The sequence below is a fragment of the Podarcis pityusensis genome, assembly GCF_964106645.2.
Source record: "Podarcis pityusensis genome assembly, chromosome: 1".
Classification (NCBI taxonomy): domain Eukaryota; kingdom Metazoa; phylum Chordata; class Lepidosauria; order Squamata; family Lacertidae; genus Podarcis; species Podarcis pityusensis.
Genome location: NC_138028.1, coordinates 112734279 through 112758118, shown reverse-complemented (window position 1 = coordinate 112758118; position 23840 = coordinate 112734279). Strand labels below are relative to the sequence as shown.

The 23840-nt window shown below is 43.7% G+C and overlaps 1 long non-coding RNA gene across 1 annotated transcript in view; it reads right to left on the bottom strand.

Moving 5' to 3' along the window:
• The window catches only part of LOC308458652, a 92019-nt gene that overhangs the window by 13427 nt on the left and 54752 nt on the right, over positions 1-23840 (bottom strand). The window contains exon 4 of the long non-coding RNA XR_013977608.1: positions 10621-10662. This is a non-coding gene — a long non-coding RNA (uncharacterized lncRNA). The remainder of the gene's footprint in view (positions 1-10620; positions 10663-23840) is intronic.

Here is a 23840-nt window from a genome sequence, read left to right as displayed (position 1 = left end):
CCAGTAGTAACTTATTTATTTGAGTAATTTTTGAGTCACTTTGAGTAAAATGACAAAGTGACTTACAAACACAGTAAGCAGAGCCATGTGGAATATTAGTTAAGTAGCAGGAAACAGTAGGAATAAATGGACTGTTCTTCAAATGGAGGCATGTAGAAAGTAGACCCACAAGGATGAATATTGGGACCTGTGCTTTTTAACTGGTTACTAAATTAACTAGAGTTAGGGGTGAGCAGTGAGGTGGTCCAGGTTTTTGAAACTTAATAGTTATTGATGTTTAAAACAAAAAGAGATGGCAAAGAGCGCCAAAAGAACCTAACCAAACTGAGGAAAGGGTAGTAAAACGACAGAAGCAATTCAATGTTGCATGTCAAGGCAAATATATATATATATATATGACTGACTAGCAATGAGATATTGGGGTTCTGGTAGTTAGCTCACTGAAGGTGTCAACTCGGTGTATGACAACTGTGAAAAAGATGAATTCTACACTAGGGATCATTAGGAAAGGAATGGAAAATTAAGCTAATATCATAATGCTGTTAAACCTATGGTACAACCACATTTGGAATACTGTGTACAGTTCTGATCGCCTTCCCTTAAAAACAAAATTGCAGAGTGACAATAAAAGGGCAACCAAAATTATAAAGGGAAGAAGCAACTTCTCTGTGAAAAAGTAGCTTCATCCCCTTGACAAAGGAAGAGAGAGTGCTCTTGTGTTCAGGTCCAGCTTACAGGTTTCCCAGAGGGAACTGATTGGTCGCTATGAGACTCAGATGCTGAACTAGTTGGGCCATTGGTTCAACTCAGCAGGCTCTCCTGCTGTTCTTATGCAATTTGAAGCTCTAAAGAAAGTGACTGCTCAAATGGTGAGATTTCAATAAATGGAGCAGCATTCCCAATTGCCATCAGCACTTCCCATGTTGTACTTCTGTTCTCTCCAGCTGCAAGAGGAATCCCAAAGCAGAAATGAAACGCTGTGCTCATGAAATGAGCACTATATCTGTTACAGAAACAAACCCTTCCCTTTTTCGATACAGCTGGTTTAATTAGTGATAGTTTAACAGCACTTTAGCATAGCTTTTTTTGTGGAAAATTGATTAAATGTATGGTCTTTTTTTGGACAAATTAACAAAAGAAAATCTCTAGGAATGCGTAATGAGCTTTTTCAGTGCCGTGTTAATCTCTGTTACCAACAAATGCAAAACGGCTGAAGAAAAATTAGGCATTTTGTAGTGTATTGGGCTTCAACTAATGATGATGATTTGGTGATGTAAAATTAATGCATTTTTAATCAACATATTATTAGAACATCCATTTACATGCAATTATTTTCATGAAGATTTAAGTGCAAAGGGAAAAAAATGTTGCTGTGCCCGAGACGCAGAAGTGTGGAAATAGGATCTGTAACAGGGGAAAATAACCTCACAACTGTCACACTTCCAAGTTCATTTTCTTCAATAAAAGGACAAAAAAGAATTAAGAGCCAAGCAATGTTTTTGTGATGGGGATTCCCTACCTCCTCCTTCCACCCTGCAGCCCATTGTGATCACCCAAAGCAGCTGCTCCTGAGGGTTAGGACACACAAACACACATGCACAATGACACAGGATGTGGTTTGGAGGGCTGCATATGGAGATGCATCAGAAATTGCCTTATACTGAGTCAGATATTGTCTCCATCAAGACTGGCAGCAGCTCTGCAAGGTCTGAGAGAAGGGCCTCTCCCAGCCCAACCTTCTGCATGCAAGCAGTGCTTTTTCTTCCAGCCAGAGTGTGCCAGAACACAGTTCCAGCACCTCTCAGGTGGGTGCCATCATGGGCCAGGGCTCCCCTGCCCGCTTCTTGCCTTTACATACTTCTGAGACGCCCCAAATGAACATTTCAAGTCAGAGCAGTAGCTGGCCAGCGGCGTGAGTCCTACACTTTTTTAAAAGATCGATGACTCCAGCCCGCTCCTAGCCATGATTGGCCAAGCTATGGGGCGAGGCCAACTTGTATTTCCTTTTCTTCCATCCTTTTCTCACACACAACTTTGTGTAAGGACCCTTCCGAGCTGCCCTCGCCATCCACCTGAATCTAAAAAAGAGGGAGGCGGGGGACGCATTTATTTGACCTGCACCAGAACCAGAGGGCGACCCCCAAAACCAGCTTGCTGTGATTTGATTTTTTTTGATTTTTTTTAATAGAATATTTATTCCAATTTTAAAGTTACAAAAAGAAAGAAAAAAACCATACAAAAAAAGAAAAAAAAAGATATAACATGTTACAAAAAACAAACAATAAGAAAAACTCAGCAAAGAATAAACATACATTACAATAAAGAATGACAAAAATCAAATTAAACCTTTACAACCTTTTTCCCTTTTACTTATTTCCATGACTTCCTCTCACCTCCCTGCTTTGTATTCTAGTTTAGATCGTATCTCCAGCAAATCCTTCTAACCTTCTTTTCTTTTACTTATTTTAACATTCGATAATATTTAATCCTCCTCTATCCTCATTTTACACTTCATTTTTACTTACTCCATTATACCATATCTGCCAATACGGCCTAATATTCTTTTCCAACCTTTTTCTAACATTCTTTTATATTGCAGTATTTCTGAAGATATATTTTAAATTTTTTCCAATCTTCTTCCATCGACCCTTCTTCCTGGTCTCGAATTCTGCCGGTCATCTCAGCCAGTTCCATATAGTCCATCACTTTCATCTGCCATTCTTCTCGGGTAGGCAATTCTTGTGTCTTCCAGTATTTCCCAATGAGAATTCTTGCTGTGATTTTTAGCACCTCCATGAGTGGTGAACGCAGCCATCGTCAAACCAGCATCTGCTCAGGGCTGCCCCGAGTCTCCTGGTGACTTACTGTAAGAGCTTTGTGGTGACTTCTGGCACCTATTTTTCTTGAAAAAAGCACTGCATACAAGTCACATGCTCCACCACCTTCTCTGTGAGAAGCAGCAGCAGTAGCAGGAGACTCCGTGTGAGTTGGAGTGGCTTTCATACGTATAAAAGGCTCTCTGGATCCTGCCCAGTGAATGCGAAGTATCTGGTCCTTTCCTACTCACTCTGCAGCTGGGCATGCAACAGCTCTAACACAAAAACAGACTGGGAAAGATTTCTACATAAAGGGCACATTGAAAGAGGAAGGTTGTGGACTACAGCTCCCATCAGCCCCAGTGAAGTTAGCCAGTAGCCCAGGGTGATGGGAAATGTAGTCCACAACAATAGGAGGGATCCAAATATTCATAGATCATAGAACCGGAAGGAATCTTGAGGATCATCTAGCCCAACCCCCTGCAATGCAGGAATATGCAGCTATCCCTTACGGGGATCGAACCTGCAACCGTGGCATTATCAGCACCACACTCTAGCAGATTGAGCTATCCCTTGTAACTACTTTCGTGTAAAAATAATTAAAACAGTCACTCACCAGATGGTATTTTGAGGCATTTTAAGATAAGCAATTTTGTCATTTTAGAAGATCTTACTATTGAACTGCTTATAAAAAGAGTAATTAGACACCTGGGCACAGTGGCGTAGTGTGGGGGGTGCAGGGGGGGGCCGGCCGCACCGGGCGCAACATCTGGGGGTTAGGGTTAGGGGGCGCAAATCCACGGGTTAGGGGGCGCAAATTACTTGCCTTGCCCCGGGTGCTGACAACCCACGCTACGCCACTGCCTGGGCAGAAAGTAAAACTGAATCATGCTCCCTGTTTTCATGCTACTTTGACATGTCTGAAATGGAGGCTCACAAATGGCCCCCGTGGGAAGCTCCCATTTTGAAGAAGCACAAAGATGGGAAGAACAAGCCCTCTCTGCTCAGAATTTCACCATACATTAAATGGATTATATTGCTGCATGCCACCCCAATCTCCGAGCAGTGCAAGATTCCAGGGGTTCACATTTCCGTTTGGAATGAGGCACAGCAGAAACTGCGGTGTCTTTATGACACATGGTTTATTTATACGCAACCTGAGCCTATGACAGAGGGGTTCACAGAATCAACAACCCAAAGGGGTATTGTTTCTCCCATAGCCTTGAATTCAAACAGAAATCAGATATGGCTGTCACTATGGCTTTCCAGCCCCCCCCCCCTTTGTCTTTCTATCAGCCAGTTGATGGAGGGGGTCCACCCATTTTGCCTCTGATGCTGAGCCGCTTCATTTGTTCCAGTAATGGCTCATTACGTAGGCTATCACCTCACCAGGAAGCTAGCCTGGCTATTCCAAGAATTAGAACGGGGGCCAAGCGTTCAGCCTAACACCCACCCACACACTTGAAAACTCATAATTATATTTACTATCACTGAGGGTTGCCATGAGGAATTATATTTGTACAGTTCTGTGTGAATATGAAACTCTACACAGACACTACACAAGTCTCTTGTTTTCTCAAATTATAACTTAATCCCTCAGGGACATATGGGACTTAGCTACATTAGTCAAAAACCAGCATTTTGAATGAGTTATAAACATGCAACACCAGATGGCGCTGGAGCGCGAAAAAATTCTATGTGATTTTCCATAGTGTCCCCCCCCCTTTTGTTATAATGGTTTAATTTCTGTCTTATTTATAGTGTTGTTGGTTTTTTCCTTTGTGTGGATCCACCCACGGAGACTTCATCAACTTGTCCCATGATATTCTTTGTCTGGCTGTATTGTTAGGAGGATTAAATCCGAACACTACATTTCTCAGATCAGTAAGAAAGCCACCTGAACATTCCCTACTTGTGGAAGACTCTTGAGTGTGTATATAGACTGCAGCTATAGTCCTTCCTTGTTGGGATACTGCCAGGGAGATAAAGTCCATCAAGGCCCCCAAGCCGTCTGCCGGACGATCCATCGACCTCCCGTAGGCACGCAGCGACATGAGTTTCTAGAAAATATCTTGCCACATTCCAGAGCTCATGCACGCTCTATCAGCAGATAATGCACAGCCAAAAGTTGCAATCAGGAGAGCATTATTTACAAGTTTATTCAGCGTTGATCAGAACACAGAAAAACATGACTGCCTGCTTTAGTGTCTACGACACAGAGAGAGAAAATGAAAGCAACAGAAAACATAAACATCCTGTGAACAGGAAATACGCAGACTCTGACTCACAAAGCCTGCTCCCTTTTAAGGTGGAACGGAAATATCCTAACATCCTCCCCCTTTCCGTGTAACCTGTAGTACCTGTGGTTCAACCCAATTGCAACCTTTGTACATAAACCTTAAGTTGTTCTCTGTTAACAACCTTAGACAACAGATCAGCAGGGATTTCATTTCCTGGCATGTAGGACACCTGAATGAGTCCTTTCTGAATATACTCTCTTGCACGATGTAGCTTAATCTGCAAGTACTTGGTCCTTTGCTTGCAACTCTCCGAGTTCAGCAAAGCCAAACACGATCTATTGTCTTGATACACTTGTACAGGACATTTCACAGAAACCCCGATGTCCTTAAACAGTTGCATCAACCATTCACAATCCATGAGTGAAAATGACAGAGCATTGAGTTCTGCTTCACAGGAACTTAGGCTCACTGTCGTCTGCTTTTTGCACAACCAGTCAAACAGGCAGTGGTTGTACATGTAGCATACTCCAGAAGTGCTTGTACCATCCGTGGTGTCACTTCCAAAACTTGCATCTGCAAAGATTTCAAGACCTCCAGTCTTCTGACTGGTGAACCTCAGCCTGTAGTGCAAAGTCCCTTTCAAATAGCGGGCTATGCGCTTCAGAGCTTTCCAATCCTGAACAGTAGGATTGTTGGCATGTCTGCTAAGCAGGTTACAGCTTACAGCTATGTCAGGTCTTGAGCATCTAGCAATGAAATTCAACTTGCCTAGAATGCATCTGTACAGCGTTGTGTCAGAAAACGCTTCAGCAGTACTATCTACCTGGTAACCTGTCACCATCGGTGTGTCTGCTGGGTTTGCATCAACCAAATTCAACCTGGTTAATACATCAGCAATTTTCTGTGTTTGGTGTACCAGAAAATTACCTGCTTGGTCCCTCTCCACCTGCAGAGAAAGATAGTTGGATACCTCACCAAGATCCTTCATGTCAAAGTGCTCCTTCAGCTGAGCTAGGGTGCTTTGGTAGAAAGCCTGATTCTTCCAAAACATCAGAAGATCATCAACAAAACATAAACAATACAGTTTGTTTTGCCCCTCCTCCTTGACAAACACACATGGATCAGCTTTGCCCTGGTGAAAACCTAGAGAAAGCAATGTCTCAGTGAGTTTCGTGTTCCAACACCTGGCACTCTGCTTGAGACCATATAAGGATTTCCGCAGTTTACAGACCATTCCCTTCCGTATCTGCATCCCATCAGGTGGAAGCATAAACAGCTCCTCCTCCAGAATCCCGTACAAAAAAGCTGTATTAATGTCATGATGGGAAACATGCAGTTTCTCCTCTGCAGCTATCTTGAGCATCAGCCGAATGCTCTCATATTTGACGGTGGGTGAGTAGGTCTCGTGGTAAACCTGTCCTGGTACCTGTGAAAAACCTCTGGCAACCAACCTGGCTTTGTGTCTGACAACCTTGCCATTCTGGTCTGTCTTGGCCTTGAAGACCCATTTGCTGCCAACCAGTCTCATTCCTGGGACTACCGGTACCAACTCCCAAGTCTGGTTCCTATTCAAGGAATCAACTTCAGCCTTCATGGCATTAAGCCAAGGCTCAGCATCTTTAGAGGTTAACTCCTGAACCTCTTTGAAGATTGAAGGTTCCCACACCTTCTCTGAGCTACTAAGAACAGCAGTTGCCGTCTTAGCAAACTCATCAGCAAATCTCTTTGGAGGTCTGCCCTTCGTGGCTCTCTCAGATCTGCGTACTAGACGCAAGTCTTCTGGACTCATCTCCTCCTTCTTAGGAGAAAAGTGACCAATGGTGAACAGTGGTTCTTCCAGTTCATTGTCAGACGCATCAGATGGTCTGACTGAGGCCTTTGCGCTCTTGTAGGCTGCTGTGTCATCACTGTCACTGACACCAGCAGCAGCACCGCCCTCTGAACAGGAATCCGAACTCTGATCATCATCGTCATCATCATCCTCAGCAGCTTCCTCAGCTTTAGCTGCTTCTTTGACATCACCTTCATCCTCCTCTGGGTAACTCTGGAAAATTCCCACATTTTCCCCCCACTTAGGATTGTACTCAACACTCTTTGTGAACTTAATGGACTTAGAGTCAGTCATCCATACCCTGTATGCTCCTTTTTCGTACCCCATGAACAAACCATGTGCCCCACGCTTCCCAAGCTTGTTGCTTTGTGGGGTGTGTACCCACATGTCAGAACCAAAGATTCTCATGTGTTTGATGTTGGGTTTCTTACCAAACATCTTCTCATAGGGAGTACAACCAATAGGTGATGACAATCTGCGATTAAAAGTGTAAACAAAATTCGACAGAGCCTCCCCCCAAAACTTATCAGGGAGATTGGCATCATGCAACAATGTTTTCATTCCTTGCAGCAACGTTTGATTTGCTCGCTCCGCAAGCCCATTCATCCATGGCGATCTAGGCGTTGACAAGTCATGCTGAATTCCCTTCTCAGTCAGGAAAGCTTCAAACTGCTGAGAAGTGAACTCCCCGCCTCGATCAGTAAACAGACAGCCAATACGTTTACCGTGAACATTCTCCAACCAAGCACAGAATGCCTTGAACTTAGGAAACGCTTGCGATTTCTGCTCGAGCATAAACACATGAATGTACCTGGAAAAAGAATCAATTAGAACCATGCAGTACCTTGCTCCACCCAAAGAGGGCGCAAGTGGACCAACCAGGTCTGCGTGCACTAGCTGGTAGGGTTTGGAAGCCTGCCTGCTAGACTCCTTGCCTTTTGGAGCAACCTTCACCTTGTTCTCTGCACAAGATACACATTTCATGTGAAACTTACAGGGTTTGATGTTCAAACCCTCAACCATCTCTGGCATCTTGGCCAGTGCCTTCCAAGAGAGGTGACAAAACCTTCGATGTGCATCGTGAATGCATCCTGCATGAAGAACTTTGTTAGTTTGTGCAACACAACAAGAATCAACATTAGACACAACAGCAGCACTGTCGTCATAAGTTATACAGAATAAGCCATCCATAAACTTTGCATGCAAAATGTCCTCTTTGCCTTTTCTGATGACACAGACGCTCCTCTTGAAGGAAATCTCAAAGCCACGCCCAGTCAGCTGTGGGACACTGAGCAAATTGTCTGCAGCACCTGGAACATATAGTACATCTTTGATGGTTGTGTGCAGACTTGCCAGTTTCACAGTCCCTTCTCCTGCGATCCGCAACGTCTTTCCATCAGCCAGGTGGATCTCACCTTCTTGAGGTTTGAAGGAGATAAAGAGATGGCGGTCTTTTGAGACATGGCGGGTACAGCCTGAATCAACAACAAACCTGGCTTTGGCCTTTGGAGCAGCCTTTGCAGCAAGCAAAACCTTGTTTTCCACCGGCGTGGGCTTTTGCAGCTTGCCCCCCTGCTCCTGGCCATCAGACTTGCCTTTAGCCTTTGGTGAAGCTGTGCCAGCAAAGAAAGCCTTGTTTTCCTCTGGCATGGGCTCTTCACCCTCCCTCTGCTTCTGGCCATCTGCAGGCGTCTGCCTCTGTTTACCTTTGCCCTTCCGGCCTCTGCAAAGGCGATGACCTTGGCTCCCATGAGAAATAGAGCTCTCAGCTGCCGACTCTTTGGCTCCCCGTGGAGGCTGGAATGCTGCCTGGGATGACGTGACAGTCAGCTCCCCCTGCAGCTTGCAACCGGTGCCCTCGGCATCCCTGCATTCACTCGCATTCTGGGAAACAGCCAGGACCTCCGATGCAGTCAAACTCTGGGCTGGGATGATTGGCAGATGGGCTACTTTCAAAGCATTCCACATCTTACGTGCAGTCACATTGCCAGCAAGCGTTTTTATTTCCTCCAGAGAGACGGACAAGACTATTAAGTCTATCGCCTTCGAATTTTCGGCCTTCCATCTATCTGTCAGAGGAACTGGAGGGGCCTCACACACAGTATGCCACACTCCAAACTGACGCAGCAAACTCTCACACCATTTTGCCCAGGTCTGATAGTTGTGCCGATTTAACTTTGGGCACTTAGCAGCCTCAGAAGCTTGGAAAAACTCCATTCCAGCTTTTTATTTGAGCCGTGAGTCTTATTCACTTCAGAGACGCCTTATCTCGGCAGCTCATTAATCACGAAGCCTTTGGCGCGGCTCCCAGATCCATTAGTCTGCCGGAGTTCAAAGGCCCTTGCCTCGGCAAACAGAAAAGCCTCACTTTCGCTTTTCTTCCACATACCTTTCAGCAGTCTGCCGCAGTCTTACTCTGCGCAGTCTGCCGCAGTCTTACTCCTGTAAGTGCTGTGAATCTGGGCCCGAAACCTGTTGTTGGGATACTGCCAGGGAGATAAAGTCCATCAAGGCCCCCAAGCCGTCTGCCGGACGATCCATCGACCTCCCGTAGGCACGCAGCGACATGAGTTTCTAGAAAATATCTTGCCACATTCCAGAGCTCATGCACGCTCTATCAGCAGATAATGCACAGCCAAAAGTTGCACTCAGGAGAGCATTATTTACAAGTTTATTCAGCATTGATCAGAACACAGAAAAACATGACTGCCTGCTTTAGTGTCTACGACACAGAGAGAGAAAACGAAAGCAACAGAAAACATAAACATCCTGTGAACAGGAAATACGCAGACTCTGACTCACAAAGCCTGCTCCCTTTTAAGGTGGAACGGAAATATCCTAACATTCCTATGCAACAATACTTCCATATCCTCCCTCATAGGAGTCACCTCCTAGGGTGACTCCCCCCAATAAAATATTTCACACTCCCCCCACCCCTAGAAAGTTGGTGGGCACTGCCAATCAAATGGTATGTGTGTCCCGTGTCATGAGATTGATTATGTGGGGCAGGGTTTACTTGGCCCCTTCCAAATATTTTATTCAAGTTGGAACCCCTGCCCTCCCTTATGTACCAACTTGGAAAGTCTTCTGAAAATTTTTGTATTCTACCAAAAAACAGAATCAGCACATGTTGAGATTTGATAGAACATGAAGTTTACAGTGGGAATATTGTAGTAACGATACAGAAGGGAGAATTTTCGTCCCTTTGCTTTCATACACTAACTGCCAATCTCTGTACAGGGAGGAGATTTACCACAAAGAATGCAAAGACTGCTCAGAACCTTTCAACCTAGCATGCAAATTAATTTGTACAAAGACTAATTTTCTGACACTAAAGTTCATCCAATTTATTTACTTAAATTACATTAATTCACCCTCCTGACCTTTCAAACAGCTTATATTGTCTCGGCAGACAACTGCATAACAGTACTTAGCTGTTTCTTAATCAGCGCACCATTTGCTTAACTCTGAAAGCTAATATGAAAATGCCTCATGTGTTCTGATCACCCCCTTCAATTTTTATAGCCCCACTACTCCCTTCCCTTTGCATGGGACTCAAACACATATCATTCAGAATCACACTGAACTGAGTAGTTAAAATTAGATAAAATAAAAACACATGCTCAAATCTCACAGCCATTTAAAAGCTCAACTGGGTAGCAAAATCCACCCCAAGCAGAAGCATATTCTATAATAATAGCTACCCCACTTATCTGCAAGCAGTCAAATTTACCTGTCCTTCTGAACAGCTTTACCATCCCAAGCACAAGTTAATCTGAAACAAACAGAAGGATGGAGGGTAACACAGGAGAATTTGAGGATGATGTCATTGAAATAGTAAATGAACAAAGCATTGCAACTCCATACTAAATGCCTACTGGGAAAGCAACCCATAACTATCCCATAACAAAACTTTTAAACCAACAAAAACATTGAGGTGGAATATAGTCAGACTTAAGACCTCGTGAAGAACTGTGTAAGAGCTCATCCACAAGTTCGCTTGACCCGTATTTTGTGTACCGATTAATTCCCCCAGGTCTGAGAGCATCTCTTGTTGTTCTGCAGCTGTGGCTAGTGAAACTCCAATCTTAGCCACTGAATTGGATCTTGTAAGATGCGCAGGAAATCCAAATAAATATTTTGCTTAACTGAGCTTTGCTTCAGCAGGTTAAGACTGGATTTTCACAAGGCACAACCACAGAAGAATGAAGAAAGAACTTGGACCTGGGTGGCTTAATCTGTATACAATATAATAAAAAATTCAGGTCAGGCAAAAGTGTAGGTGTTTCAGTATTTCCTGGGAACAGAAGCAGCTCTCATCAAAGCTCTGTTTCAGAGTTCCCACTCGCACGAGTGACAATCCTATGAATCTGCTTCATGCAGACTCCATTGTAGGCTCATTCCCTTCACATGATTGACAACTGGCCGGTAGTTATTTAGATTTTCTGAGTCCAAGGAAGATTTCTTAAGGAGTGGTCTTACCACTGCCTCCTTCAATCAGGCAGGGACCACCCCCCTCCTGCAAGGAGGCATTAATCACCTCCCTGGCCCAGCCAGCCATCCCCTACCTGCTAGTTTTTATCAGCCAAGGGGGCAAGAGTCCAGAGCACAAGTGATTGCCCTAACCAATCCAAGCACTTTGTCCACATCCTCAAGCCTTACTAACTGAAACTCATCCAGCATACCAGGACTACACAGTGCTCTGGACACCTCCCAAGATTCATCTGCTCTAACAGTACAGTGGTACCTCAGGTTAAGTACTTAATTGGTTCCGGAAGTCTGTACTTAACCTGAAGCGTTCTTAACCTGAAGCGGACTTTCCCATTGAAAGTAATGGAAAGTGGATTGATCCGTTCCAGACGTTGAAAAAACACCCCCTAAAACAGCAATTTAACACGAATCTTACTGTTTCACGAGACCATTGATCCATAAAATGAAGGCAATAATCAATGTACTGTACTATAAAATAAATAAGACAGTATTTTAGATGAAAAAAATTAATATTTGTTTCCAAACTCACTGTTTGGAGGGGGCTCAGGGTCCTCTTCCACAATCACAATCGGCTTGATTCCCTGTATTCGTGGAGGCCTCAGAGAGCTCCTGCAGCTGGAGCCTAGTCGCAGAGCCTCTGCAGGCACCATGGATGCCAGGGCTTGGCTCCCGACATCTGCGGAGCCCTGCAGGCACCGCAGATGCCAGGGCTAGACTCCCAGCATTCACGGAGCCACTCTAGGCACCGTGAATGTCGGGGCTTGGCTCCCGGCATTCATGGAGCCCTGCAGGCACCACGGATGTCAGGGCTTGGTTCCCAGCATTCGCGGAGCCGCTCTAGGCACCATCGATATCGGGGCTTGGCTCCCAGCATTCGCGGAGCCGCTCTAGGCACTGCGGATGTTGGGGCTTGGTTCCTGGCATTCGCGGAGGCCTCAGAGAGCTCCGTAGGCCCCGCCGATGTCCGGGTTTGCCTCCAGGCAGCGGCGAGGCCTCCAAGAGCTTGGACAACTTACTTCCGGGTTACAATCGTTCATAACCCAAAAAAAGTAAGTTGAAGTGTTCGTAACCTGAGGTACCACTGTACAGTCATATCTCGTGTTGCGTTCCGCTCTTGTTACGGACTTTCAGCTTATGAACACGGCAACCCCAGAAGTGTTTACTTCCCAGTTCACCGCCCGTGCATGCACAGAAGTGATCTCAGAAGCTCAGAAGAGGCACTCCTGCTGCAAACGGTACCCCAAAACAGATTAAGTCCGCAACTAGAGGTACCACTGTAGAGTCAAGGTCCCAGTGGATGCAAGCAATTTTATCCCCCAGATATTTTGCAAACAAGTCACAGCGAGCCACCGTTGATTTTACCACCTACCTTGGGCCAGACTGTAAAAGGCCCCATACTACCCAAAAAAGCTCTGCCAGGCGGCATGATGAGGATGCAATGGAGCCTGGAGGCTCCAAATAGCAGGAGTGGGGAACTGACAGGGAATGAGGATATATCTGCTTGTGAGTCACAGATCGAAAAACAATAGTAGTCAGAGACTGGTAGATCAGAATCATTGACAGGTTCAAGGGTAGAGACAACTTCTTCCAACAATTGATGGTTGCTGGCTGAGATCTAATATAGTCCCTCAGCCTGACTGCCCGCCCAGGTTCTGCCCTCTTACTGGAGAATGGAGATCATTAAAGAGACGGGCTTCTGAAATGAAGCCTGGCACCATGTTGTTTCTCTGTTGCCCCCTGCCTGCAGTGGAAAGACTTTGCACATGTGACCTTTTGGGGGAAGGGTGATCTGAAGGCTCAGATGCTGAAGTCTCTGGGGGCCTTGACTTCCAGACTTAAGTTAGAAGTCTCAGATTCCTGGTCCAGGTTCTGGTGGCACTAGTGACTTAGTTAGCCCCTCTCCCAATCAAGTCACTGTTTGTAGGCTGGGTTGTAACACAGACTCGATAGAGCTGACAGTCTTTTTAAAAGCCAATCATACATGAGAGACTAGTATGTTGACTGTCAGTCACTATGATGCATATTTATTATGGCTTTCAAAATATATCAGCAAAATCACAACAGCACTTTGGAGATAGCAAGGAACTGAGAAGTAGCCCACACAGTTTCTGTTCCACTGGGAATACACTTGATTACTTGTTAAACCCCATAGTTAAAAGGATTAAAGAGAAAAATCATAAAATGTTAGCGATTGAGGCAGAGTGAGAGTTACTTAGTATTATCCCCTTCACACTAGGAGGGGAGCAAGGTTTTTTTAGTTCAAGGGTCACATGGTGGCCACATGGTGGTGGTGGGTGGGATGAGGGGCAAGTGGGTGGGAACAGATGTCACTACATTCAAGTCATGCAAGAAGTCAAGGAGTAGGTCCTTTGTGATGTGTGGCCTGGGGAGAATGCAGGGCCTGTAAAGAGCTTGGGGGGGGGCACATTTGGTCCATGGTCCCTGATATAGACCATCTCCAGAACATGCTCTCCCTGCTTTGAAAAGTCAGCAAGAAAGATTCCACAGCTTCTGTTGCCCAAAGATTCTTCCTGATAGCAAGGAGAGAGAATTTCCTTCCAATCCTAAGTTTACCTTGGGTCTGTGAACTTGACATGCACAACTTTTGAGGAGTTCCCATATATATCAGCTCTCCTGTGTAATAATGTCAGAGAATTTCAACAGAAATGGAAATGAGAACATGTTTAGTTCCACCCTAACTCACCTTTAGAAAAAATAATAATCAAAAGGTGGTTGTCAATATTCCTTCTAATTTATCGCTATGCAGTTCAAAGTTTGCAAAGATATACTGTACACTAATAGACAAAACTTTAAACCATGTTAAATGTCCAAGTGTTGGAAAGGCATGTAGTTTTAAGTTATATTTCATTTGGAATTCAGCTGACTGTCCTTGGCTTGTAAATGACTCACCATGACAATCGTGTTTGGGGTGCTACTGAGTCAAGGCGGTCATAGGAGTCAGTTTTGCTTATCTTGTCAGCACAGCTCCCTATATAGGGTTTACCCATCCTTCAACGCAGTAGGAGCCTCTGCAGTAATCCTTTACATTTCCAGCACATGGAGGAGAAGGAAAGTTAAGTGAGGGCAAGTAAGTTTGGGGAGGGATCCATCTTGTTTCTCCATTGTTAACCAACATCTTGGCGGTTTATGAAAAAGAAAGCTTCATTTTTTGGTCCCACAAATGATGCCCCCTTCCACACTATGCAGAGAAAAATGTACAATTACATAATGTAAATCCACAAGAGAGTTCAAGTTGAGCAAAATAAGATATTTTAACTATAGATGAGGTATTGCACTAAGCAGGGGTGTTTCTAGATGCTTAAAAGAATTTGGGCACAGACCCATGAGTGACATAAATTTGCACAAAACAGGCATATGCTAATTTGTATGTGTAGATACAACTTTAGGATGACTTTCAAAAAGGACAAATACAAACTTGGTGTTTGTTGTTGGGGGTTTACTATGAACTGTGGTATGGAAATAGAATTTCCTGGGTCCAGAATGTCTTAGGGTGATTTTTCGAAAAAGCTCAACAACTATTTGTGTCTGGATTCTTACTGTTAAGTTGTGGGCGAACATATCAGACGACACAGCGATTCTTCCAAAGCAGCTCTTTATTTGTAAGGTGGGACAGAACTGAACTGAGGAGCTCAGTCAGCCTGCTTATATAGAGCTCCACTAGAATGCAACAGTAACCATTTTCTGTAACTAGCCAATCACTGAACGTCACTTTCGATCCTTCATTTGCATACAAACTATTCAATCACTGAACGTCACTTTCGATCCTTCATTTGCATAACTATCTACAGTATCCCCCTGCTGGCCCAGGGTGAGAACTTCAGTACATAACACTTACTTCTTGAAATATGGCCACCCTAAGCTATTGCATATACTTACAAGCCCTTTGTCACCAGTCAATACCATCCACACATTATACCCAGCAACCAAAGAACACAATCTGTACAACAATTAGAAAAGAAGAAACTCTCCTGTGTGCAAAACAGAAAACTCAAGCAAGTTAGTCAAGACACACATGATATGCATTATCAAGAAAATAAGCATGTAGAATTGTTAGCAAACATGTCCATTTTAGGGATTAGAAGCTTGTGAGATGCACAAAAATTTCGTTGCTTGGTTAAAAAATAAACACCAAAAAAACCCTGAAAGATTGTATTTCTCAATTCCAGATTGTGGAGGCAAACAAATGATTTTATATTTCTGTCCCACTCAAATTTCCAAGAGACATTTTACTTATTGGGTTTTGGTACAGTAGAAAAGACTTGGGCTACCCCCTAAAACAACGCCATGGGCACTGAAACTATATAGGACGAGAATTCAGGATGGAAGAGAAGAAACTGAACCTTGTTTTTCCTATAGGCAGATTCGCCCTCACTTCCTTTTTTTGTGTGTGATCCTGAGCTAGAAATGTAAAGCATAAGAGAAGAGAAGGGGATTTTTCTTCTCCTATTGTAGTCTTTGTATCACTAAAATCTATGATCGCTTAGCTCAGTGGAGGTTAGATACTTCTAAGGCCCCTGGTTTTATTCTTCCCCCATTGTTCCGAATTGTGCTGGCAATTCATCAACAGGACAGGATTCTTCCCCAGCGGTGTCAGCACGAGAAAAGTGCAAACTCTTTAAGGCTTGCCCTTATTTAAATGCTCTACAATGAGAGAGTTTAAAAGGGAACACAGGCAATATATTCATGAGATGCTTTATTTGACAAATCCCCCTGAAAGTGCATAATGTTTTCTTGTTATATATCATCCATTGGCCAGCCTGAACACCTTTTTCATTTCAGAGCTGTCACATCAAACTGCATTTGACTAAAATAAACCTTGGGAATCAAATGTTGATATACACTAAAGCCCGTTCTGTGGCCCATAAATCATTGGGCTATTTGACTACAGATCCCTTTTTCATTTGGATGAGCTTTCATTCCATTCTGACTTGGCAGTTATAACTCATAGCCATATTTATTTATTACCTCTGTCCTATAATGCTGCCCAACAGCAATAAACATGAGTCTAATGATAACAGAGGTTCGAGATGGATGGGGAGACACCCAGTAGGAGCTGAGTCAGCCTTGGGTAGCTTTCGTGCCCCTAAGAGCCTCCTGCTCTTCCAGTGGAATATAGATGGAAGAATTAAATGCTGCTCAAAGATGAAGGTTCCACCAACATAAGCATTTCAGTTTGGCTGATGAAACATTCTCCCCTCTCCTCCCCGTGTGGTGTTCTGGGGGTTCTCCTACCACCCCCCACTCCAGAGCCAATTTTGGGGTGGCACAGGGGAAGGAGAGGTGATATAGTCCAACTAATTAGTTGAATCTACCCCAAAGGGGAAATACATTAAAAGTAATACTAAAACTAATTTCAATGCAGTTTTTTAAAAAGAAAGATTGTCCCAAACCCCTGGCCTACCTGGCAGCAAGACGCTATGCCAAATCCAAAGTTCAAAGTCCAGGGGTCAATCCATTTAAGCAAAGTCCAAAATCCAAAGTCTGGAGGTCAGGAAACGCAGTACAAGGCCAATCCAAGTAGCCAAGTCTGAAGTCCAGCAGTCAGCATACAGTGCAGAGACAAATCCAAAGCACAGTCCCATAGAGGTCCAGGAGCATCCAGGTCAAGGTCCATCAGCATGGGCAACTAAGTAAACACAGCACCCCAGCTCTGCTTCCTTTTGTACTCTGTATGCTGACTGCAGCATCCGGGCTTGGCCAGGCAGGTGACCCTTACCCAAGCCTACTCCAGCTGAGGAATCGCACACCTCTTCCTAGAGCTAGTGAGTCCCACCTGGCCAGCTAGGGAGCTGGGCTGTGGGCCCTTGCCTGCCTCAGCCTCCTAGAGCACCACTGCTCCTTATGTTAGTTTCTGTTTCTCACTGTGCAGCTGCTGGGAGTCACAGGACTCTGTTTACATTCCAGAGACAGTCCAGACTCTTGGAAGTCTCACGGGAAGGGAGACGGGATGTGACGTTAGTGGTTTCCTGTTTCCTTTGTTCCTTTGTTTCTGTTGCTCTCAGCTTTCATAGAGAGAGGATGTCTTTTCTGTTCTGCGTAGTTTAGAAATAAAACTCTTTACAATGTAGCCAAACCTCTCGTCTCTTCCCTGTGCTGGGAACCCTGCTGGGTAGAATGTGCTTGAGGCCTTATCAAAGGCTCAGGTGATTAAACACGTCGGAGGCGATTTCAAAGGCTCGGAGGAAGATGAGGCCTTATCGGCTTGGCCAAGTGGAGTTCCGACACCCTATTCCTCAGAGTCCACTGTGCTTGTGGAGACTGGGACCCTTCTGGTGATGGGGCCTGCTGCTGTGTTTCCTGTGCATTGACCCCCATACCCTTGTTATCCTCCATCACCCTGTGAGTACTTCCTTCCCCATCCCCAGTTTGCCCCGGTGTGCCCCAGGGATCCTCTTCCTCCTCCACATCATCCTGCCAGTTCATGACACAGACTGATGGAAAGGACATATAAATAAACATATGCAAAGAAATAGGCTCCTCGGTCCATCTCTAACCTCTGGGACCTGGTTGAATTGTAGAACTGCTCTCACCAGCATGTTGTTCCTAACATTCAGCTGAAATCTACCTTCCTGTAACTTAGATTAGATCCAGAAGTGGCCCCTGGGTCAGCAGGGAAAACATCTTTGCCCTTTTCTACATGCATGTTCATACATGATATTCAACAAATGTACAGTCTGTACCTGTATACACCCTTGTACAGCTGTTCACATGTAATGTTCAATGAACGCACAGCCTGTGTACACAGTAGCTAAGCTGCACAAATCAAAAATTGCCCACTCTTTCACAAAAACACTTGTACATGTGTAGAGACAGCTTGTGAACTGTGTTAAGTATAATGTAAGGACAAGCCTTATGTGACATTCCTTCAGGAGTCTGATGAGTGTTCTCCTGTCCACTCATCTTCAGTTTAACTGCTCCAATCAACAGACTGGCATCATTAAGAGAAAACTGCAAATGCTACATTTGCATGTACTACTTCACATTGCCACGTATAACATGGCTCTCCTGTTATTTACAAGTTTAGGCCAGTGAGCCTAAATTGGATGTCTGCAACTATAACAATACATTTAAATCTAAACATGCCAAGGACTTGGAGTGGGAAACAGTAATTATATGAGAAGGATTGATCCTTGCCTGTGGAGGTCTCTCAAGGTCTCACACGAAGGCCCAAGTCAAAGAAGGTCTAACAAATTATCAGATGAGCCATCTGCTTAGTTAAATGTCAGCTGCCAAACTTACTCATCATTGATCTATTGCAGTCTTTTTTTTCTTGACGGACAAAAAAAGGTGAAGCTGTGAGTATAATTGATTCTGTCTATTTATTTGTCATAATTTAAATGCTTAGAGCAAAAATGTACTGCTATGAGTTTGTGGGGGTGCCTGGACCTCCCTTCTAATTCCTGGGTGCCAGACACTGGATTTAGCATGTTAAAACACAAACCAGGCTGGGGTCTTGTGTCCAGGAAATTGCCCAGGGAAGGGCTTAGGCTGAATTATTACCTCTTCCCCACTTCTAATTCCTGGATCCAGGAATTCAGTTGCTGAAATAGCCAGGCTGCCCTTTACCCACTAAAGATGGGTTGTTAGGGGCACAAAGAGCGTGGCCCTGTGGCAGAGGGCAAATGTTTGCACCCAGCCAGGGAGATAGTTGCCTGCTTGCGCACGAGCAACTCCTTAGAAACCATTACAGATGTTGAGGTGGTATAAAACAGCATTTAAAATATAGATTTCAAACAATGGAAATGCAATACAAGTGAAACAGAGCTAATAGCCCTGATTAAGGTTAAAATCACGAGCAAACCATTAGTATCAGATATTAAAAAGATTTTCCCAGTCTTTTCTGGATGTGCCAAAATGCAAGTAATGCTGGTGTTTACCTAAGCTGATGGAAGAGGAAGGTGTTGGGATACTACTCCATCCTTGTATGAACATCACTATCAGTGGATACTGTTATATATTGAATGCTATTACTTGTTAAGTTTTTGATGCGTTGCTTGGAGCTCAACCTTGTTGCTGGGAAAGTGGCATATATATATGAAATAAAAATTTAAAAAATTAAAAACAAAACACAACCTGCTGGTTTTGTTGTATTGTTAAACTCTCACAGTGCTTCCCCTTGCTGGAGCAGAGAACTCAAATAAAGGTCAATGCAATCAATTTAAGTTATATTCAGCATGACACCTCTCTTTCTACTTACTTTCAAGTTATCCAGATTCTTTTTTAAAAAGTTTCAAGATAGGTCAACTGATCAGGTAAAGCACATTTTAAGAAGAAAGGTGGAGTGCCGGGGGGGGGGGGGAGTTAGTAAACTTTTGCTCCAGAAAGCTGCATTCTGACAAATAGGAAATCAGGTAGATCTAACTATTCTCAGGATTCCATGCTTTTTCTCCCACCAAGCAAATATTGTAACAGATCGATGGTGATTTAGTTTGGTGTGCAGCCTGTAAATAAGTGTGTCACTTATCTCACCATTTCAAAACTGTATTCTGAAATTGTAAACTTCCAGGAAAGGTGCACTGTGTGCCTTTCTTCATATACAGATTTGCTCCAAGCATCCAGCGCACTGGCAAAGCCAACCCAGCAGTCCTGTTAGTACATTTGCACGAGCCAGCCTCCCTGCTGCCTCTTCCCAATAAGCAACAATGACCGCCAAGTTGCTTCTTCTGTCAGCATTCTGAGCTGACAGAGTCACAGGCCAAGGCAGTATTCAGGACCAAGGGACAAACGAGGAGGTATGAGTGAAGAATATCCAAGGGAATAGCCAACACACCAGAGCTCAGGATGACCTTGTTGTTCAAGCAAGGTTAAACTGAAATAGGAAATAGTTAATATTCCTCGCCGCTCAGGAAAAGCATACCCTTCAACATTTCTCTGATGAAAACAGGAATGTCCTATTCCATCATCAACATCATTTTCCTATTTATAACCCACCCATCTGACTGGGTTGCCCCAGCCACTCAGGGAAGCTTCAAACATACATAAAAACATACTAAAACATTAAACATTTTAAAACTTCTCTATACTGGGCTGCCTGCAGATGGCTCGGGGGTCGGATAACTCCATACCCTCCAACATTTCTCCGATGAAATTAGGGACATCCTAAGGAAAACTGAGACATTCCGTTATCAAATCAGAAACCAGGACAGCTTGGAGGGTCTGGAAGTTCCAATTGGCACATTGATTGGACGAGGTCAGTCTAAGGCCTGAAGGTACCTTCCCTTGAGAAGCTGCCTCCAGCAGTTCACTGATTTGCAAGCAGCCCTTGAGAGGAACATATATAGGTATAGGCATCAATTCTCAGGACTAGCAATGCAATCTTTTTCAAAACACATACATTTTGTAATGAAAGCTAAGGGAGAATTATTTCACTCAGTTCTATATTGGGTGGGGGCGGGGAGAGACAGTAGCTGTGGTCAAAACGTTTTTCTGTCACCTTCTATGCAGTTCTCAGTCAGACTCCAGACCTTGTTTGCACAGGGTTAAATGTCGCCGTGGATGTGAGGAAGACGGGTCTCCTGAATGCCAATTTAGAACTGTCTGCAAAACAGAATTGTGACCTTCTGTGTTTTGCTTGCAGCACAGATTCAATAGCTGCTGCTCACTGTAAAGCTGTTTTAATTTTCATGGCAGGTAAACTGGGGATTGTTTCAGAGCCCTGGCTTTCTAAGTGTGAAATGAGCCTTCAGAAGCAGTTGGTAGGGGAAGTGTACATTTGCACATAACTTCATCCCAAGCCTGTATGTGAGTGTTTACTAAAGGAGGTGTTTTACAACTCTGCGGTCTATGTGTCCTCCCATATTCTAGGCTTTCGTGATCCTGACAAAGGCAGGGAGGCCTCCTATTTTGCAAGGGATTTTGAAAGTGTGCAATTTTTCAGGGATCAAATGACCTTGCGCCTTTTGTAACCCTATTCCATTGAATAGCAGTCTAAATTTGCATAGGACTCCTCTGATGATGAGTTAGCTCTAATCAATCAGAATGTATTCAGTGAACGTGCATATATGGGCATGAGAGATGACATCACAGTGGCAAGTCCCACCCAAACTTACGTGGCTTAACTGGTACTTGAGGAGAACCCCTTCATGCATGCACACATACTGATGTTCCAGCTGTTCATGTGGGAACCTTGCAATTGTCAGTCAATACCTTATTGCCTCTTTGTCACATGTAGCTAAATCATTTCAATAGCAGCAGCCAGTGCAATGAGTCCCCACTAATGTAGTGGGGCTTTCACCCCTCCTCTTCCCCCATGCATGCACCCGCTGTGCCCTTCCCAAATCTGTTTGGGATAGGAGAACCCCCAGAATGGGGGGCACTGGAGGGGACAACATCTGTTCTGTCTGCCAAGCAAAAATGCTTGTGCTGATGGAACGATTCCTCTCTAAATATTCTGTATGGGTACATTTGTTGAATTCCACCCTAAATATTCTGTTGGGGTCAGATTGCCAGCTGACATGAGGGTGGGATTGGAGCTCAATCCACTCCTTTCCCTTTAAAAGTTGCTTGATTGGGAAAATTAGCAGGTAAATAAACATTATACCCTGCTAATATTTTTTTAAAAATATACTGTTGAAGACACAGATACAAAAATAAAGTTAACAATCCTGTGTTAGTTTTCAGTAAACAAGCCAACTATCATGCGCCTTTGGTTAGATGCAAGCCAATATTTCTGCAGCCTTGCACAACATTGTCTTTTTCGTAAGGTTTCCTTAGGGATTAGTTGAATTGGCCATTTTTGTTCAATCCCCGAATGTCACTGCAAGATAAAGAAAACACCAAAAATGTAAGGTTTCTTCTCCCTTTCATTTAGAGCCGGCCGCTATATTGTGCTAAGAGGTCCATTTCCATTTAAATTATTTCATTCAAGCAGAGGTCAAAGGCTGCAGAAAAATCATAAAATATCCAAGGGATGACTAATTTGCCGCTTTCACTACGCTGTTCAAACCTCTTGTACATGTCCAGATTTCATCTGGTGGTCACATTCTCAAGGACGGCAACATCTGAACAGGCATGTCTACTGGAGGTGAATGTTAACTGATTAAAGCAATATTGCTTTCTTACCACATGGTCCTGAACACATCATTTCGAGAATCAATTTCATCGAGGGTTTTTTGCTTAGTGGTAAGTACAGTATGCTTATAATTGCAACCTTAGATGTGTCTATAGTTTTCTAGTACTGGCCGTTGAAACTATTTCAGGAGCACAACAATACTGCCTCATCAGAGATGCTCCCTGCCAAGTCATCACCTCCACAGCAATACATTTAACAAATGCACAAGTATCCCTGACCTATTTAGCAGTGCAAAGGTAAGCAAAAGCAAACTGTTGACCTAATGATATTTGTCAACAGCTTGGAGAATGCCCAGAGATCTACCAAGGTCAGATCTAAAAAAAGCACTTGAGATCCCCACACTGCAAAGAATCTCATTTTTCAAATCATAAATTCAGTTCTCCACATTTCCACATCAGTTTGCATTTTTTTAAAAAAGTCTCTATCAAGATTCATCCACATTTTACTGCGGATTTTTCCTGATACACACATTTTTACAAGGCAAATTTCCAAATATATGCATTTTTATGCACGCTTTAGCCTAGTAGATGCATTTTGTACATGTTCCTTGGCTGGATAACTTCATTGCAAGAGACAGAGAAGTGTGGATTTTGAAGGATGGCTGTGTTCCCCTTTGTATATTGTTTCTGAAAGTGCAGATTGGTTAGATGTGCCTTTAAATGTGAACTGAATTGAAGTTCTCTGCCATTCCTAATCATTTTACTAAAAGAGTGCAGAGCCAGAGAAGAAAACTAATTTCTATTATCCATTTGGATGCTTGTTAATTTTAGTCCAGTTCTCTCACCAGAACTAAAACTTGAATGCTCTTAAAAAAAAAGCACTATCCTATTCCACAGGATTGATCAAGACACAAAGGCCATCTTCATTTTTAAAAATCCGGTTGTAACTTAGATTAGTGAGACGGCGGCCCTCAACCCCCCATCCCATGTGCAGCCTCATTTCTCCAGAGCGAGCAATCTGAGGATTGCCATTATAAATCCTTCACACAAATCACAGATGAATGCTGGCAGTCTGTACATAATCCGCTTTCTTGTTCTTTTAAAAACTGTCGTTTTTCCGCTTGACAACAGTGAGGCTTTTGTAAAAACATTGGAAGTTAGGAGCATTACCATATTTTGAGGCTGTCTATTGTATAGAATGTGTCATAGAAATAATCCTCATGCATTTTAAGAGCTTTCCTGCCTGTTCCCCAAAGCAGCGTGTTTTCCAACAAAAAAGGGGGGGGGAGCTATAACCACTATATATATATATATATATATATATATATATATATATATATATATGGGGGGAGAGAGAGAGCGCCTGGGGAAAATCTCTTACACCCACAGTTAAATCAAAATATCATCTGCTAAGTCTGCCTAGTACTAAAA